This window comes from Vidua chalybeata, chromosome 19 (genome assembly GCF_026979565.1).
Source record: "Vidua chalybeata isolate OUT-0048 chromosome 19, bVidCha1 merged haplotype, whole genome shotgun sequence".
NCBI lineage: Eukaryota > Metazoa > Chordata > Aves > Passeriformes > Viduidae > Vidua > Vidua chalybeata.
The window spans coordinates 6,813,151-6,832,731 of NC_071548.1; the positions used below are offsets into that span (position 1 = coordinate 6,813,151).

Genomic DNA, 19,581 nt, shown 5'->3' on the forward strand with positions numbered 1-19,581 from the left:
TAGAGCCCAGAGCAGCAGGACAGCAGGATGCTGGGGCAGACCCCTCAGCAGAGAGCCCTGCACCTGAGGAACGGCCCAGCGCCGGCCCTGCGGCTCTGGTGTCCACAAACACACACGTCAAGGCAAACCAACCCCGCAGCCCCAGCCCCAGTGCTGGGAGAGGGGCCACACCAGCAGATCCCCAGGAACACTCACGGGCTGCCTGGCTCCTACCGTCAGCACATCCATCCCGTCAGCACAAACTTCCAGCCAGGAGAGCAAGGGAGGGAAGGTCGTGGTGAAACCCCTGAAATCCCCCCAGCTCCAGCCGGCAGCAGTGTCCCTCCCTGCCAGCATGGAGGGCCAGGGAGCAGCCCAGGGAGCCCCAGCTCCATGTGCTCCCTGTCAGATGAGGTCCTGCTCCAGCCACAACTGCATTCCTATTTAATTCTCAGCAGTTACGCTCACATGCTGCAAGACAAATACATTTTAGAAGCCCTCAGTTAAACGTGGATAATTACGGCTGCCTGCACCAGGGGACAGCCCTGCCCAGGCTCAGGAGGAAGAATCACATCCTGATTCCACTAAGGCTGTAAATTAGCAAGGCGCATCCCAATGGCAGCAGAGTAATTCCCAGCTCCCACATCCCCCCTTCCTGTGGGCTGCTGCTCCCCTGCTCCCCCACTCCCACCGTCCTCCCGCGCAGCACGGGTGTTCCCAGGCATATGCTGCTGTTAATGGGGCTTCTGTCACTTCAGCTGCTGGCAGAGATTATTTTATCTCGGGAACCCTCTCCCAGTGCCAGAGCCCAGGCTTTCAGCTCTAAATCATCCACAGGGGAACTCACAGGTGCGGGGGAACACAAGATGGAAGCATCAACTCTGTGACTGTGCTTTGTGCCACAAAGGCAGCAGCACGGAGAGGGGGGACCCAGCAGGACCACCCCTGGCAGAGCCCCAGGAATGCACCCGAGTCCAGCAGGCACAGAGCAGCACGGGCAGTGAGGGAGAAAGGGGGGAACACAACCACCTGGGTAGGGGCAGGGAGACAGCGACAGGTGAGTGTGCAAACCCAGATTTACCCAGCACGGCACTGGACATCTCCACCTGCACCATGCTCCTCTGGCAGCCCACGGCCAGCTCTGCCGTGGGGCCACGGGATGGAGCAGGGGCTGCTCCTGCACACCGGGCAGGCAGCACCAGCAGCTCCCGCTCCCGGAGCACCACGGGCTCTGCAGGGCACTGCCATCGTGTGCCAGAGCACCACCGACCCTCCCGGTGCCCGGGCACTGTGCTCACACCCCGAGGAGAGGGGGCACCGCTCCATGGCTGGCACGGCGGGCACGAGCAGACGGAGGCTCAGCACGGCTCCTGCCAGGGAAAGCTCGTGCACTTTACCACTGCTGAGCAGCTTCTGTGTTCCTGAAATATCCTCTTCCCCTGGGCAACTTCATATGTGAGTCTTGGGACTTGTCAGAGCATTAAACTGACATCTAGGTCACGGTAAGGAATAGCTCAACGCCTCCAGGAAAAAGGGTTTTCCTTCCACATCCCAGCACCTCCTCCACCAGCTCAGTACTCAGCCCAGGAGCGAGCACTTAACAGGGGTGACCACTTCTAGCTGAGAATGAAGGAGGCTGTGGGGGTGGAAAAGGGATTAAAACCATTTCTGAGGCACGGTCTGGAGATTAGCTGCCTTTTCTGAAGTTCTCTTGGCTCTTCATGGTCCCTGGAGCAGCACCTCTGCAGGAAAAGGCACTGCCAGGATTTAAGGCCCAGGGAGCCTGGCTGGACACGGGCCAGGGCAAGCAAACAGAGTCTCACCATGTTTAGCCTGGCAGATGCTATGCCCAAGAACCGTGGGTGATCCATCCTGACCACCAACACCATCACCTTGGTGGCAAACAGCCCCCGGCCTCGCTGGGCTAATCCCAGCCCTGCCTGCACCCCTGGATGCTCCACAGCAGGGTGAAGCTCTGCGAGTCCAGCCCTCAGCCCTGCTTTCTCCCCAGCTGCCCCAGCCCCGGCTCACTGCCCCCCGGTGGCTCTGCCACAGGGCTGGGGATCGCAGGGCACTGCAGCCCCAGCACGGAGAAATGGTCAAATGTGGGATGCTCAGGCTGTGGGACAGAGAGGGGACAGAGCAGAGGGACAGGGATGGGCAGGACAGAGGGCTGGTCCTGCCCTCCCGGGGAAAGCTCAGCCCACGGAGCGCCTGTCCCTGTCCCTGTCCCCGGTGTGTCACGGTGATGGAGTGCCGGATGCAGGCACTGTAATGGTTTCATCAACTTAGCCACTTTTTATGAGAAATTTGTTCCAATCCCTTCCCTCTCCCCGGCTGCTGTCACCTTAACAGATGTCAGACCTGAAAGAATAATAATCCTGGCAGGAACCCTTGAACCATAGCGAGCGGCGTCCCAGGGAGGAGGCAAGAGCACGGAGAAAACTCATTTTTGCAGCAGCTCAGAGGCACTTGGAGCTGCCCCAGCCTGACACTGCCTGGGCTGGCAGATTGGCTTGTGTCCTCCTCTTCCTCCCTGGGGGAAACCTGCCCTGTGCAGATGTGCTGGTGGAACAGCTCTGGGGAGGAGCCCCTCAGCTCCATCTGGGCTCCATCCGAACCCCCACCTAGAGAGCACCTGAAATCCACCTCCTGTCCCCGGCACAATTCCCACTCCTGTTCCTGTCCCTGACACCGCTGTAAGAAGCTCCATCAAGGGAACCAGCACAGGCAGAGCCCGTGCCAGCAGAATGGGCACACACGTGTGGGGCAGATCTTGCCATGCCCCACATCCTGCAGGGCTTGGCACGGCCAGCCTGTGCAGAGATCCATCACGCCCTCGGCCCCTGCAGCCTCCCTGCTCTGGGAGCTCACCTCATCCCCAGCCAGTGCCAGGGCACAGCACAGGCAGGAGACAGCGGCACGGTGACACCATCGGTGCCACCACCGGGGCAGCACGGTCCCTCCTGCCGCTGCGGCTCTGCAGGCTCCAGGGACACCCCAGGAGGCACCGGGGATGCCCCGGGCCGAGCCTGTGGGCACTGGTGGCAGCTGGAGCAGGCACAGGCAGCAGGATGGGCAGCAGAGACACCGGGGTGGCTTCCCCAGCACGCAGCAAAGCCCCGGGCACTGATCTGGGGATTCCCAAGGCTGCAAGTGCCAGACCTGCCCTCATGCTGCCTTCTCCTGCGAGGAGCTGCTGCTCTGCGATGAGTCATTGCTGGAAGACGAATTCTATTTAAAGGATGTTATTCGTAGAAATCGAGTTTTAATAACGGGGCATCAAGCAAGCAGAAAATACCCAACTTCCAAGTGGAGCGAAGTTTCCCTATGTTAATTTATACAGCACAACCACCGCTTGGAGGAATAAAAACCACGCAGAGAGCTCCTCTCCCTGACACAGCAGCGGAGGGAGCCCCGTCCCGAGCATTTCCCGGGCACGGAGAGCAGGGATGGGGACGGGCAGGCCGGGCACGGGCACCGCTGCTGGCACGGCTGTGGCACAGGCCTGGGCTCCGGCCGCCGCTGCCGCGCTCCCAGGAGCCTTCGGGCTCTGTTTCGCTGCCAGTGGGAGGGCGGGAGAGACAGCGCGGAGCTCGCTTTAAAAATAGATCAAACCCTCTGCTACGGAGCCATTTTATTAGAGCAGCACAAGCTGCCGGGCTGGTGACACCTCTGCGAGCACCCAGGGAAGTTTTCCCAGATGAATTTGAAAAGCGAGGGGAAGAAACAAAGACGAAGCAGACTTGTTTTCCAACAGAAAAAAAAAAGAAATTGCTGGGGAGAAGCCTGTCTGCACTCGAGCCCCTCACCCCATCCCCAGCCCAAATCCCTGTCCCCAGCCCACATTTCCCCACAAACACCTCCCAGGCATCACCAGGTGCCTTGGTGCCAGCACTGCAGCAAGGGCCGAACCTCTCACACGAGCACGAGACTTTGGCTCATCCCAAATCTGCTCCTCTGCCCAATGTGGTGACTCCTGTGCCCCCACCAGGTCACGTACCAGGGACAGCGTGTCCTCCATCCCAGAAACCCCCAGAACTGGCCCAAGACATCACGTCAAGCTGCACTGGGCCACAGTGCTGGAAAGCACAGCACAGAGACGAGAGGAGTCAGGGCAGGGAAAGACCCCCCGAGCCCCCATCGTGCAGAACGAGAGCTCAGTGAGAACCAGGGTGGAAATTCATGACAAACAGGTAAGATCTAATGTACCTAATGATCTGTAAAGATCTGCCTGTACCTAATGCGGCTCACGCCACAGTAAGTTGGGAGTGTGAGTGGCTGGGCCAGCAGCAGCATCCCAGTGGGATGGGGGACAGGAGGAGGGGGTCAGCCCGGAGGGGGCTGGCAGGCCCCGAGACTGAGCAGGACAAAGCCCAAAGCACTGAACATGGAAGCATCTGCTGCAACCTGGGAGCCACATGGAGACACATCTCGGCGCATTACTCAGCCACGGGCTGACTCTGAGTCACCGGCTCCAGCATCTGGGAGGAGAGCGAGTGTGAGCGTGTGAGTGTGAGCGTGTGAGTGTGAGCGTGTGACTGTGAGTGTGCTCCCGGGCTGCCTGGAGCGGGGAGCTCGGGGGAGCTGGATCCATGCCATGGGATGACCCTGTCTGGGAGGGTGAGGCTGGGGGAGCAGGGAGGGCTGCCAGGGGATGGAGGGCTGCTCTAGGAGCACACGGAAGGAACAGGACAGAGGAGCTGGTCTGAGCCAAATCAAAGCTTCTCTATAAGTACATAGGGAATGGGCACTGGGAGGAGCTGGTCATGCAAAAGGACGCGGTTGGCACAAGAAAAATGGGTGTAAAAGGCTGCAGATAAAGGGAGGCAGGAGGAAATGAGGAGGGACAGGCACTGTGTGAGGAAAGGGGCTGCAGTGGGACTGCCTGGACAGTGGGACTGGGCTCAGGGCTCTGGGTGTCTTCCTAAGACACACCTTTAAACACCTTCAAGCACCACACAGATGTCTCACTGCTTCCATCCCAGAGATGACAGGAGATGCCCACAGCAGAGCAGCCCTTGTCCCCACAAGCAGCGACCATGGAGAGCCAGCAGAGGATGGGGTGGGACAAACACCCACTGGCCACTCCACCAGACCCCTTCCCACTGGAAAGCAGCCTCTGGAAAGCTGCTCCCGGCGCTGTCCAGACTGTTTTGCTAACTGTGCAGCAATCCAGGCTGCTGTTCAGATGGAAAGTCTCCATCCCATAATAAACAGTGTACTATTTATAAACCTGAAAACGTCTTTATTATTATTATTATTATTATTTTCCCCCAGAAAAAAAAAAACAACATAATAAACCCCCCCTGCACACTGCTGTTAAACACACCCCAGCACGGCCCCGCAGGTCCGCAGCACTGGTGCCGCTTCCCCAGGCAGTGCCCAGCAGAACAGATGGCAGTGTGGGCGTTAGGTACCAGCCTCCTGGCAATCCGAACATCTGTTACCGTTAGAAAATGCTAATTGCCATCAATCAGGACAGCACCTACCCACATTTACATGCAAGCACAAAAAAATTACGTCTAAATTTCTCCGAGTACAACACTTGCTGCATGTTAAGTAACCGGAGCCGCTCAGATGCTGCGCGGCAGCCTGGCACCGGCGCGGTGGGCGATGCGCCGCAGCTGAGCACCGGCAGCGCCCGCGGCGCACGGGGCAGAGCCCCGGGGCTCATCCCACCCTGCCCCATCCCCGCACAGAGCTCCCCGCCCTGCCCGGGAGCGCGGGACCCCCTCGGGAGGACAGCCCCCCGTGCCCCGGGCGCTGCAGGGCACCCGCGTCCCGCTCCTCTGCACGACGCTCACCCCGACACGACAGGCACGGCGGGAGCCCTTCGCCCCCAGCTCGCTCCCTCCAGTGACTCCACAACAGGCCGGGGTCCTGCGCCCTGAGCTGCTGCGCTCGGGGGCCGCGAGAGCCCCGCACGCTCCGCTGCTCGCCTCGCCCTGCCCTCCGCACATCCCGGCTCGGAGGAGCCCGGCCGGATCGGTTCCCAGCATCCCGGCCCGCGGGACGCTGCCACACGCTGCCTGGAGCCATCCGTGGGCACTGCCCGGCCCCGGCTGCCCCTCACAGTCCACGCAGCTTCTCCATCCCCGGAGAGCGCAGAACAGGTGGGAGCACAACCAGCTGCACCGTGGGTCACCAGAGGCCACATCACAGCGCCCCAGAGCGAGATGGCCGCTCCCGTTTGGAAGAAGCAAAAGCACAAATCTTGGACAGAGAACTCGGACACAAAGTTCAGTCAGAGAAGAACGAAAACAGGAAACCTGGTGCACGGTGATCCCCAAGGCACAGCCCCCTCCACAGCGGTCCCGCGGGATGCTCCGACAGCCGGAGCTGGCGAGCGGCCCCGCTCCCCACCCCGCGGCTGCCGGGCCCCCGCCTCCCTCGCAGCCGGGAGCTGCGCCGGAATGCAAATGACGCTCCAGGCGAGTGCCAAGAGCTCCTTGTTCCTTCCCCAATTTAGGACACCTCTCGGTGCTGCAGCCCGCATGGAGTTCGTAGGAGGCTGCAAGGGTGCCAGAGGAGCTGAGCCTGCCCAGGGTGACTCTTCGACAGCAACGCTGCACCTTGCAGTGCAATTTTCCCTTCCCTTGGATCTGTTCCCTCAGGACCACAGTCCTGGATCACAGCTCTGAAAGAAACTTCACATGGCAAAAGCCTCTCTACCTGCTGCCCTCCTGGGCACAACACGGACTCCCCGGTGTGTCCCCACGCACCGCGGCCGTGGCTCCACCGTGCCAGCTGCAGGCACTGCTGCCTCAGCTCCTGGACACAACTCAGGCCCTTCCCAAGGAAGAGCACAGGGAGGCCGGAGGAGCGATCCCGCTGCCGAGGTGAAGAGCCAGGGACGTGGGCTGGAGGAGCGGCCGGAGCCCGGAACAGCCTCACTTCCCCCAGCCATGGGGAGCGGGGATCGCAGTGCACACATTGTATTTCCCCGCAGCCCTCACGTTAGGGCTGTCAGGCTCTGGCTCCATCCCCTGGTTCACCCCACATCCCTCCCAGCCCTGGCTCCCTGACAGGCTCCCGCCGGCCTGAGCAGGTTGTGGCACCGCTGCCGCTTCCCGCGGCTCCCACCGTTACTCAGCAGCCGAGGGAACGGCTCGGAGCTGCAAGGTCACTCAAAAACACCATCTGTCCACGCACTGCTCCTCGCCCTGGGGAGAGCAGCAGAGAAATTATTTCAATGCACTGAAGGCCACCGTGCCCTTCTCCGCCGCCCTGCTGCACGCCAGCATCTCACGGTGCTCATTCAGCCTCGGTTCAGCGAGGGGGGAGCACAGCGTCAAATGTCCGCTGATGCCCCCCACACTCTCCACACCACGAGGGCTCCCAAGGGCTCCAGGAGTTGACAGGGAACCCTCCCAGAGTGCTCGTCGCAGGGTGAGATGTTTGGTGCTGGGGGGAGACTGCCTGTGCTGGCCAGAGCCACCGCCACCTCCGTGACCCCTGGCTGGTGGCCTCACCAGTACCACGGGGTGGGGGGCAATGGTGGGAGTGCAGCCCACCTTGCATGAGGGGAAAAAGTCACAGGAGCACCCCAACATCCCCAGGAACTGCAGCTCCAGGTCCCCTCCCCCTGCACTGCCCAGGGACTATTTCTGGGGAGCTGAAGTCACTTGCATTTGGGCTCTGAAGTCACACTCGTCTCTGCTTGTGTTACTTCTCCCGCACCTAAAAGTGTCACAAAACGGCGCTGTGGTGGCAGCTGTCCCCCACACGCCACGTCCCAGATGCTCCTGTGCTGCTGCTCACAGCCAGGCGCTTCCCCAGCCCCGGGCTTTCGCCAGGACAGCGTGGGGCTGCCAGCATGGGGCGACTGGCTGACACCCAGCTGCAGCAGTAAATAAATATTTGCTTTGAGCAAACCCAATCCCAGGGAGCACACATGGCTGTGCCCCTCATCCGCGGGCACCTCAGCAGCTACTTCCTCCATCCACCAGCCCCCGCTGTGGCTCCATCCCAGCTCTGCGTGGCCCCGGCTGCAGTGCTGAAGCAGAGGGGGGGCACTGCCCCCAGGGCTGCCCAGCAGGAGTCCCCTGCACCCCCATGGCCCCGGGACCCTGCGCCACGCTGGCCCCACGGCCCCGCAGTGAGTCCCGCTGTGTGCAAGATCCCTTCCATATGGGAGCAGCCAGCGGAGCTGCCAGCTCCCAGCTCCAGCGCTTGCCGCTACATCTGGAAACTCTTCTCACCCTTAATTGTTCCTAATGCCTTAACACAGGGAGTGACTAATAAGACACTAATTGGGCGGCGTTAGCAGGGAGCGGAGCCGGAGCGCTGGCAGTGCCCTCCGCGCCGAGCCGCCGGCTCCCAGCGCTGCGCTGCCGCGTGCTGCCATCACCACAAATCCCTCTGGACTCCAGCGCCTTTCCCTGCTCAGCCTCTCCCAGCGTGCTGGAAAACCCGCCCCAGCGGTGGGGAGAGCCAAGAGACGCCGATTTCAGCTCTGCCCAACGGTCCCAGCGCCCCGGGAGCCAGGGCAGGGAGGGCACAAGGTACCCCCCAGCAGGGACGTCCCGCACACCGTCACTCCTCGAGCAGAAAGGCACCGGGAGACCTCGATAGCTCCCCTCTGACTGCCCACCCCCACGGTGCCTCTGGGCACACACCGGCACCGCTGGGATGGGCATTGCTTGGCATTGCCCACGCTGAGCCAGGGCGAGAAGACAAGTGATGAACGGCCACGGGAATGCACCTGCTCCGGGTGATTTATGGCTGCTGGGGAGCCAGGGCAGAGGACAGCTGCATTTGGAACCCTCCCCGTACCCCAGAGAGCTGTGGGGTGATGTCCACACCCCATTTCTGGGGCTGCCCTGTCTCCCTGGGAGCTCCCACAGGGCTGCCTGCACATCTGCTGGCAGCGCTGTGCTCGCCAGAGCTGCTCAACAGCAGGAAAGAGGCACAAATCTTGTTACACACTGGCTAAGCCTCCCTGGGCATGTTTTCTATAAATCTCCTGGAATTTATTATATGATAACTAGCCTGGAAAAGCTAAATTAAATCCACAGCCAAGAAACTGACTTTCAAGTGTGACCTAATTTAGTTGCTGGAAAGGGAGGGAGGGAGGGAGCGGGGATCCCGGTGCCAGTCGTTCCCGGGATGACCTCCCGGTGCAGCCGCACACCCCCCGTCCTCCTCTCCGCCGTGACTTTGGGGACGGAGCTGCGCAGCCTTTCATGTCTGAGCGGATCTCACACTCCCACTCGCTGGAACAAAAGCGCCTCAAGGGCTCCCCTGTCAGATGTTTTCCATTGCTCATCTCCAAGTCTTCCTTGAAGGAGCACTTTCCTTGCGGGGGTGCTCCAGCAGGCTTGGGGATGATGGGAAGAGTCGCCGCAGGGGCTCTGCACTGGCCCCAGGCTGCTCCCCACCAGCCCAGTGAGCCCCAAGCTCGGCACCAGCACCCACACACCCCACGGCCGGCAGCCCTGAGCCTCACGCAGGGCCCAGCCAGGCTCCAGGAGAGGAGGAGGAAAGCAGCAGGGAGAAAAGCTCGACAGGGAAGAGGCTTGGTGGCCTGAGCTCCAGTGAGCCCACTTCTGCCCTGGTGACCAGAGCAGGTGCTGGCAGCAATGGCTGCGCCGGCCCCGCAGACAAGGCACGGCCCTCCCGATGCAGGGGCGTGACGTGCATTATGGCCGGGGTGACAACCTGTCTGCCATCCCCTGAAAAGCAGCACCTGTCTGCCATCCCCTGAAAAGCAGCACCTGTCTGCCATCCCCTGAAAAGCAGCACAGTCCCAGCCCCAGAGCCGGACATGCCCCAGTGCTGCGCAAAGGTCCTGGGAGAAACCCCCAGCGCTCCCACTTTGGCCAGGACGCTCACAACAGCCGGCTCCACAGTGCTGCGGGGCTGGGCAGGACCAGGCACCCCTTCACCCCAACACTGCCCACCCGTGGGGCTGCTGGCTCGAGGCAGAGCGGGCACAGGAGGCGGGAGCACGGCGCAGGCAGGGCCCGCGGCGAGGGCGACGTGGGCACAGCGGGACCACGGTGCTGCGGCAGACCCGGGGGTGGCTCGGGGCTGGCACGCGGACGCGTGCTGTTGTTCTGGAACGGAGTGCACTGGCAGAGCGGCATGTGGGAAGCTTGCATAATAGTGCCAGCCCACACTACGCCTGCTCCTTCCCAGCATGATCAGCCCCTTGCTTTCATGAGCAATAACATCCACCCAAAGTTTTCTAAAGACAAAAAAAAAAAAGACCTTCAAGGTGATGCACAGAGCTCAGCTGCCTTTGCTGCCTCTGAACTGATTAATGCAGCTGGGGAATCCATCTGCACGGCCACTCTAATCCCATATTCTGGACAGCCTGTACCCCAGCAAGGGATGAGAAGCCTCAAGCTCCCATTTTGTAATTCCCGAGCAGGCACCTGGGGCTGGGGCAGAGCAGAGGAGCCAGTGTGCAGTGAGCAGCGCTGCAAGGGGGGCACACACAGCCCCTCACTGGGAGCCCTGCTGGTGCTGCACGGCCCCAGGGCACTCCTCCTGCCCAGGCACTCCCCTTGGCTACTGCCAGCTGGGAGAAGAGCAGTCCCAACTCTGGGGGTCCCCCCGGCACAGCGGTTGGTGGAGAGGGCACTGGAAGACAAATTCTGTGGCAGAACAGCCCCAGGCAGAGCCCAGTCCCTGCTCACCATGGCTGCCACAGCGTGGCCATGACCCTCTGGGCATCTGCTGAACCTGTGGGTGCTTGCAGTGCTGGGAACAAACAGGGGAAACGCCTCGTCTGGAGGAGAGAGCCCCACTGCCTGCGAGAGTTTTAAATTTTAACTCCTCCTCAAGCTGGTGCGAGCTCCCAGTGCAGACTGGTGTCAGCACGAGGGGGGTTCCAGTCCGTGTAACGTGAACTGACGGCGATGGGTTCAGCCCAGACCACAGGGAGCTGCGCGCAGCCCTGAGGGGAGTTTGCAGCACGGTCAGCGCCAGGAGCGGGGTCTCGGCGGGTCCAGCCAGGCTGCGACGTGCAGGGCTGTGTGTGCACCATGGGCACGCAGCCCTCCCCCTGCAGGGGCACCACCCAGGTCCTGCATGCTCTGGGACCTCCACGCTCCTGCAGCGAGCAGGAGGGAGACGGCTGGGACTGATCAACGCATCCCAGACCCCCCCACGCCATATCCCACGAGGATTAGAGCAGACGTGGCTTGTCCCAGCAACGTTCCCCTTTGCCAGGGCAGCACACAAGAGTCAGGACACACAGGATCTGTACCCAGGGCTGGTGCAAAGTCCCTGGTGGGCTGGTTGTGAGCTGCTGCCCCAGGCACAGCCATGGGAAGCAGCATCGTCATCCTCAACCAAAAAATACCTCCATGCCCTCCCCTAGTGGGACTGCTGGGTGGAAACAACATACCTGAAGACCAAGAGCAGGTGCCTCAGGTGTGGTGGCAGGTGGGAGCTCACACTCGTGTTCACCCCTCCAAGCTGTCAGGAAGAGCCGTCGGGGTCTCAGAGCAGCAGTTTCTCAGCCTGAAAGAGAGAGGGAGAGGCTCCAGTCCCGTCCCTGTGTAGGCACCGCCGCTAATAACGGAGGAGGACGCGGCGGAGCTCGGCGCTCACAACGCCACGGCTCCGGGGGCTCGCACGCGCCTGGCCCACTCCTTCAGCAGCACAATTATCTCACGGCTGGGAGCAGCTCTGGAGCAGCCCCTGACATGTGCAGAGGCAGGACCCTGCCCAGTGGCAAAGCCCCTGAGGAGAGGGAAGCGTGCTCGGCCCAGAGAACAGGGTTTGGCTGCACGGGGCACGCAGCAGGTCCCAGCTTGTGGTCCCCGGGGGGACATGTCCCAGTCTTTGCACTGACACAAAATGCTGAGGCTGGTCCTGCCTCCCTGAGAGCACCAGCCCCACCCTCTGATGAGTGCATGGGATGGAGGCAAGGAAAGGCAAAGACTTCTTCCTAAAGGAATAAAGTCCCCAACCCACCTGTTCCCCCGAAGGCTCTCTGGAGGCCACCGGCAGCTCCGTGTGTGATTTTCCCCAAGCCAGGCTGAACAGGAGATAATTTAACAGCTTGTCCCCCATTGTAATGGGACTTTTTCCCTGCTCCCCCGGGCAGCCCATCCATCACAGCACAGAGCAGTGACGTCCCCCTGGCACCTCGGCCAGGCAGCCCTCCCCTGTGCCGTGAGTTATGACGCCTGCACCGTGCCGTGGGACGGGCTCAGAGCACCGGCTCCACTCCGGGAGCTGAGATTTATCCCCTCGGCGGAACAGGGGCAGAAGCCAGGAGATAAGTCACAGCAGAGCTGCAGGAGTGGCGCTCAAGGTCCTCCAAGGTTGGCTCATTAAAAACCCAGGACCTGCCCGCTGCTGTGGCTGCGAATCCCCTCCTGATGCTGAACCAGCCGTGGCCAGGAGGGAGGTGGGAACAGAGCTGGGCCCCCCAGGCTGGCTCTGCAGCAGTCCCTGGGGCAGGCTGCTGGCCAGGGCTGTGTGAAGCCACCAGTGTCTCCCAAACACCATCCCAGCACATTCCAATAACCCCAGCAGACAGGGATGGGCTTCCCAGCAGTGCAGAGCCAGTAAAAATCCAGGAGGCAGCCTACAGAGGCGCTTGGATGCTGGCCCCAGGAGCAGACTGGAGGCACCCACTCTGGGACTGGCACCTGCAGCCACCCAGCACACCAAGCATGCTGCTGGGAGTGGGCACCATCCATCACTGATCTGGGGACAGACCACAGAGAACCCACAGAGATACAGTGAACATCGCAGGCACTCCCCAGACCTGCTGGAATTCCCCTCCTGCTTCATTAGTCCTGCTCATTAGGCTCTGCTCCTGATCAGCAGGCAGAGCTAGAGCTCAGCAGCGTCGCTCCCCAGCCCTTCCATCCCAGCCTCTCTAATGCTGGTCTGTCACAGCCGGTCCCCAAACCCCCCTTGGTGTCCCCTAAACATCCCTTGGCTGTCCCCTTCCACAGGCTCTGCCACCAGTCCCTCTTCCCTCCCTGCTGTGCTCTGTGAGTGACCAGGAGCCACGGTGGAGCTGGGGGCTCAGAGGGGACTCACACTGCAGGGCCTGCCCCACACTGAACCCCTCCAGTCATGTGCAGCACGTGCAGGAGAAGACAAACACTGGGAAAACCCAACTGCATCGCTGGAACAAACTGAACACAGCAGGATTTTTTCAGCACCTTCTATTTTCAAAAGCAAACCCGTGTGAGTGCAGGACAGGGGCTGGCACGTTCCCCACTGGTGTTGGGGGCCCGGCAGCATCCCTGCAGCACCCCGCCACTGGGAAAGTGTTCCTTCCCCAGGAGGGATGGGAAAGTGAATTGCAGATCCCTACGGGGCATCTCCCCCAGGAGCCACCGGGCTTTTACTGCACACTAAACCACAGCGATTAGATCAACAAGCCAACCCCTGCAAGGCTGAGAGGTTTTATCAAAGCCAGCAGCACCTCAGGGAGGAGATGGGAAGATGATGCAGCTGCCCACAGCATCTGCAATCCCCGGGCCAGCCTGGCGGCTGCTGCAGGGGGCAGGACCAAGGCTGTACTGGCTCATTTTCAGGAGGCTGAGCCTCTGCCGCTGCCTCATGCTCCCAGGACCCCGGTCCTGGCCCCAGCCCGGTGCCTCCTGTCAGACCCCACCGTGGCAGAGGGGTGCCACAGAAATGCCCCTCAGCAGGCAGGGCTGGGGGGCAGCAGGAGCTCGGGGGGCTGGTGCCCGCAGTGCTTTTCCCTGGATTGCAGAGGAGTGGGGAGAGGAATTTTCTTTCAGCAGCAAACTCGCTGAAGCAGCACTCGGCACCTGCGCAGCCCCAGATACAGCTCCTGCTCCAGCCCGACCTGGAGCTATTTCCCACTTATCTGCGCCACAGCTGATATCTGTGCAGCAGAACACGGCGCTCGCTAATAGGATTTTGATGCTAAACAGGAGATGTTTTTTCCCCGGGTCTCACTTACATCACACCTGGAGGTATCCATGGCCATGGAGGTGACACTGAGGAAGGCTAAAGAGTTTCAACTCCTGCGCTGAGGGAGCAGCTTCTCCTTCAGCTGCTAAACAGCAGAATTACAGTGATCTAGCATTGCCTGCCCTCGTCATGCCCCCACCCCAACACAGCCCTGGGGAGGGGAGGGAGGAGAGCACGCCCCCACTGCCACAGCCCCGCTGCCCCCATGGCTGGACGGACCCTGCATCCCATGGGCACCATCTGCTCCCCGTGCTCCTTGGGCCCCAGGGGTGTGCTGGGGGAGCCTGAAACCCACAGGCATCACCTGTAGCCCACGGGCATCACCCACTCCCGTGGGCATCAGCCGCTCCCAGCACTCCCCCAGCCCCAGGCACTGCTGTCAGCTACAATCCTGTGCCACAGGGACCACCCACACGCCACAGCAGCAGCAGCACAGAGACAGGCTTGGGTGGCAGAGCCACACTTGCAGCTGCCTCAGGGAAAGGGGAGGAAGGCTTGTCACCTCCCTGCCACCCTCCTCCCCCCCCATAGGAGCAAGAGGAAGGCCCCACACACCCCCAGTGCTGGAGCTGGGAAAGTCTCTGCCTGCCACAGACAAAACCAGAGCGCTGGGAACCACCCCCGCGGGTGCGGGTGACATCTCACCCGTGGGAACGCTGCCGGCGCGGCGGCAGGGCTGCCACCGTGGTGCCAGGGCTGCCACCGTGGTGCCAGGGCTGCCACCGCTCCCACGGCACAGCCTGGTGGCAAAGGGCACCAGCAGAAAAGCCACAGGCTGGCAGTGGTGGGAGAGGCTGGCCAAGGCCAAGACCAGCGAGTCACGGCCGGGCCCTGGCACGCTGGGCCAGGCTGAGCACACCCGGGCCAAGAGGTGCTCAGGGGTGCAGGGGGATTGTGGGGTGCACACTGACCACAGGGCCCCATACAGACCAGGGGGTCCTGTTACTGACCACGGGGTCCCATACAGACCAGGGGGTCCTGTTACTGACCACGGGGTGCACACTGACCACAAGGTCTTGTTACTGACCACGGGGTGCACACTGACCACAGGGCTCCATACAGACCACGGGGTCCTGTTACTGACCACGGGGTCCTGTTACTGACCACGGGGTGCACACTGACCACAGGGTCCCATACAGACCACAGGGTCCTGTTACTGACCACGGGGTGCACACTGACCATGGAGTCCCATACTGTCCACAGGGTGGACACTGACCACAGAGTCCTATACTGACCACGAGGTACTGTTACTGACCACAATGTCCTATTACTGACCAAGGGGTCCTATACTGACCACAGGGCCCTGTCACTGACCACAGGGACCCATACTGACCGCAGGGTACACACTGACCATGGCGTGCACACTGACCACGGGGCCCCTGACCGCTGCAGTGGGCAGCTCCGGCCGTGGCCGCAGTGGTGCCCAGGCCAGCCCCGCTCTGGCTGACCCGAGGAGCACAGGCACGGCAGTGAGGGCACACAGCACTGTGCAGGCGAGCACAGCCCCAGGGCAGCTGTGCCAGCCCCAGGGCAGCTGTGCCAGCCCCGGGCCTCATCCCACACGGAGGGTGTGCCCACGGGCAGGGCAGTGCCAGCAGCCCCCGGAGCAGGGACAGGGTGCCAGCAGCCGGGGCAGCCCTCGCTGTGGCAGAGGGACGCCAGCAGCTGGTCGCAGTCTGTTTTCCTGCACAAGTGCATTAAGCATTCCACACAGCACTTTTGCTGTAAATCACTTCCTATTCAGGCTCACTGCTGAGGGTCTCTGAAGGTCGATTTTCCATGGTTATGACAACAAAAACTAAAATTGGGTCAAACCTGAAAGGTATTATCTTTCTCCAAGCTGCTAAATGCACAATAGTAATGAGGTTGGTTAAGCAGTTCACCCCCAGCCTGCATTATTTGCTCTGAAGATGTATTAACCAGTTAAATGAGCGTGATAAGGCAGCCCTGCACATCCCTCCCACCAGCTGCACGGAAGATCTGAGGTTCTGGGTCTCCATATCCCTGTTAATAACCGAGACCACGGCCCCACCGACAAAGGCGGCCGTGCCACGCGGCTCCGGGCCAGGCTCTGCCCGGCCTGACCCACGGGAACACAAAGGCAACTTTAAAGGCATCCAGCAGCTCAGAGCCACTGGAAAAAATAATTATCGTTCCTCCTCCCCTCTCTCTTTCTTCTTCTTAACACTCTCCCTCCTCCAACCTCCTGATGAAAGAACGAGCCCACCGCCTGCCCCATCAAAGGCGGTTTAGCAGCATCCCTACACCAGGATGGGGGATTATCCCAGCTGACCTGGCTGCCACCACCCGGCATGGGACCCAGGGGTGTGTGGAAAACCCACCCAACCACCCCGTAAGCACTGGAGGTCACTTCACAGCAGCCCCCAAAAGAAGCTGCGTGCCCGTGGCAGAGCTCTCCATGCAGACCTGCTGGCAGAGTGCAGGATGGGCTGCCCAGGGAGGCCCCACCCCAGTGGGGCTGCAGCACCAGTTGTGGGACACAAACGATATTTGTTTTTATGGGAATTCTGCTGTTTTTCCTAAAACAAACACCCATTAACATAAATATAACTGATGTAAACAAGCATGACCCTAAAATCCATGTGCAGCTGTATGGAACAGGGAAAAGAGAGGGAGGGAGGTTGGTTGGGAGAGAGGGAGGGGAAACACTTTAATTAATCTCTAAAATGAATGAGATGGGAAAACTTGAACTGCAGGGAAAGCATCTGGTGCTGCTGCAGGAAGGGGCTGTGCTCTGCTGTGTAACACGGGAGCATTTGGCTCCCACAAGGGGCACTCCACGGCACCAGCCACCGCTGGGAGAGCCACAACACACCCAGAGCACCCGGGGAGGGCAGCCAGTCCCATGTGCCAGAGGCAGGAGCTGGGAACATCCCACTGGCTCGCCCCTGGTGAGCTGCTGCAGCTCCTGGCTGCATCCCCAGCCGGAGGAGGAGCATCCCCAGCATCCCCAGGAGCAGCCTGTCCCGACAGGGGATGGGGACCAGGGCAGGGGGCTTCACCTCCTGCAGGAGGGACCCTGCCACCAGTCAGGGAGCACACGGGGGAAACATCCAGAGAGCCTCGGTGTGCCTCTCGTGGTGCTCCAGCTGGGGCTTTGCCAGGAGGAGTTTGCTGCATGGAGAAATGCCAGCACTTTCTAGCACGGAAGGATGGATGAAGATCCCAAGGTGGGATTTGTGCTGGCAGCTCTGGGACCACCTCTCTGGCCTCCAGGTGCCATCTCCTGCGACCAACACGTGGCTGTGAACAGCACCTGGGGACCAAGGGAGAGAGAGCAAGACCACAGAGCAGATTCAAGGAGCTCCAAGATGGAGCAAAGGGCCTGGGGGTCAACCCCAGGCAACAGCAGATTCACACAGTTGAAGGGGACAGCAGTGGATCCAGACTGGGCTCTTCCAGGTCTCCCCACAAGCAGCTGCTGCTCCGAGCAGCTCCCTGGCTGCCCCATGACAGCTGCCACGCTCAGCCCCAGCACCCTGGCAGCTCCAGCACACTCACAGCCTGCCCCCGCTCCAGGCCAGGTCCCGAGGGATCCTCCTGCATCCCAAGCCTGGAGAACAAATGCACAACGTGGCTCCTCTTGGAGAAACACCGACCAGCAGCACAGCTCCTCCCCAGGGCAGCGCTGGTCAGAGCGCAGGGCCATCGCCAGCTGTGGTGCCCAGCTCTGCCGTGGCAGTGCCCGCCTGGCACGGTGCTCTGCTCTGGGAAGAGCCACTCCCTTGTCCCCTCACCTGTGCTGCTCCTCAGCAGGGAAGGCTCTGGGACGGGCGGGACGATGGCACCCCCAGGACTCAGCCCAGCCCCCGAGCTGGCCCCGCGCAGGGCTCGGCACCTGCCAGCCCTCCTGGCCACCACACGGCCGCAGCTCCCAGCCCTCCCACGTCCTCCCCGCTGCCCTTTCCAACACTTCCAGTGATGGCAGGGAGCTAGAAACGCCAGGGAAAGCATTCCTTATTTCAGGAAGGCAGATCACCTAAAGACTGGCACCAGCCCAGTGCCCGGTGAGACCTCCCCAGATTTACAGCCAGCACAGCTGAAGAGACAGAAGAGCTTTACTGAACCTGGTTAAGGCCTCATGGGAAAGTGACAGCAGGATCTGAGTGACCTGAGAGCTCCACTTCTCTGTCAGGAAAACAAAAGTGACACAAGAGAGGAGCCTGGCAGCCCTGTGGGGAGAGGGCTGCCAAGGGACAGGGCCAACAGGACACCACATCCTGCCCAGGGAGCAGGGACCAGGCAGCTGCTGGGACAGCAGAGCATCACTGCCACAGCACCCTGCACTGCCTGCGGCACTGATCCAGCCTCCCCCTCCTCCTCCTCCTCCAGGGCCTCTTCCTCTCCTTCCCCTCTTTGTCATTCCTCTCAGCTCACGCCTCTTCTCTGCTCTCCTTCAGCTGCTCGCAGCAATAATCCAGGGCACTGACGCCCCAGCAGATTGCTCAGCGCCGCTCCCCGCTGCTGACCGGGGTTTTAATGACTCCCCCGGCCGTGCTGGGGCTGGTCCCCACCTCCACCGGCTGCCGGGTCCTCCCCAACATCCCTCCTCCAAAAAACACCTGCACCATCCGCAGGGATAGGTGAGGAGCACCCGCCACCCCCAGCTCTGTGGGGGCTCAGGATTCTCTCGGCAGCCCCGGCCCCCCAGGGCTCCCCGGGCCAGGCGAGTGCAGCCAAGGGCACCAATGCAGCACCGGAGGGGCTGCAGGCTGCCAGCACGGCGCATGTTCCCTGGGGACAGGGAAGGGACAAGCGTGGCTCAGTGTCGCTCAGACGATGCTGCTCAGAGCCTCGTGGCACGGGGCTCTGCAGAGGCAGGGACAGGACAGGGACCAGGCAGGGACTCGACAGGAACTGGGGCTCTGCCTGCAGGATCCACACAGCACCCCAGGCAGCACCTGCGAGGGCACGAGCCAGGCAGGACGTGCCAGGGTCTCCTCCCCAGTGAGGAGGATGAGTATGACAGAGAGAGGAGCTGCTGCTCAGGGGGAGCCTGAAATTCAGGAGGTGAATTGCCGAGCCCCGTTCCCAGAGCGGAGCTGCCCAGGGCAGGACAGACTAGTACACTTCTGAAAGCAAGGGACAGGCCAGCAGTGTCACCCCAGCCAGCCCTGTCATCTCCCTGCACAGGACAATGTCTGGATCCTGTACCCAGATTTGGGCTCCCCAGTGCAGATGGGACTCATACACAGGAGGGAATCTTGCAGAAGCTCACGGTGATGCTCAGAGGCCAGAGACACAGTGGGAGGGAGGTGAGTGCTCAGCCCAGAGAAGAGGCTCAGGGGCACCAGGGAGGTTACAGGGAAATCGGGGCCAAGGCAGGAAGTGGGGAGGGCAGTGGAGCTCCAGCTGCATTATCCTGTTTCCCAACAAATCCATCCATCCATCCATCCATCCATCCATCCATCCATCCATCCATCCATCCATCCATCCATCCATCCATCCATCCATCCATCCACATCAGCAAAGCAATTTTAGAGGCAAGCAGCAGCTGCCACAGAACCACAAAGCAGAGGCAGTGCCAAGTGCCAGCAGCCACAGCCTGCCTGCCCCCTGCCTGGCATGGCCCAGCCCCTGTCCCCCCCTCCATGCTCAGTGAAGGGAGCAGCAGTGACCCAGAGGCGCAGGGGGTGCCCCATGACCCCCAGCCCCCGC

General features: G+C 61.5%; 1 protein-coding gene across 9 annotated transcripts in view; it reads right to left on the reverse strand.

Moving 5' to 3' along the window:
• RBFOX3 (RNA binding fox-1 homolog 3) overlaps positions 1-19,581 on the reverse strand; it is a 133,774-nt gene that overhangs the window by 60,316 nt on the left and 53,877 nt on the right. For all 9 annotated transcript variants that reach the window (XM_053960206.1, XM_053960202.1, XM_053960204.1 and 6 more), the window contains exon 2: positions 11,339-11,454. The gene's annotated coding sequence lies outside the window, so the exon portion shown is untranslated. The remainder of the gene's footprint in view (positions 1-11,338; positions 11,455-19,581) is intronic.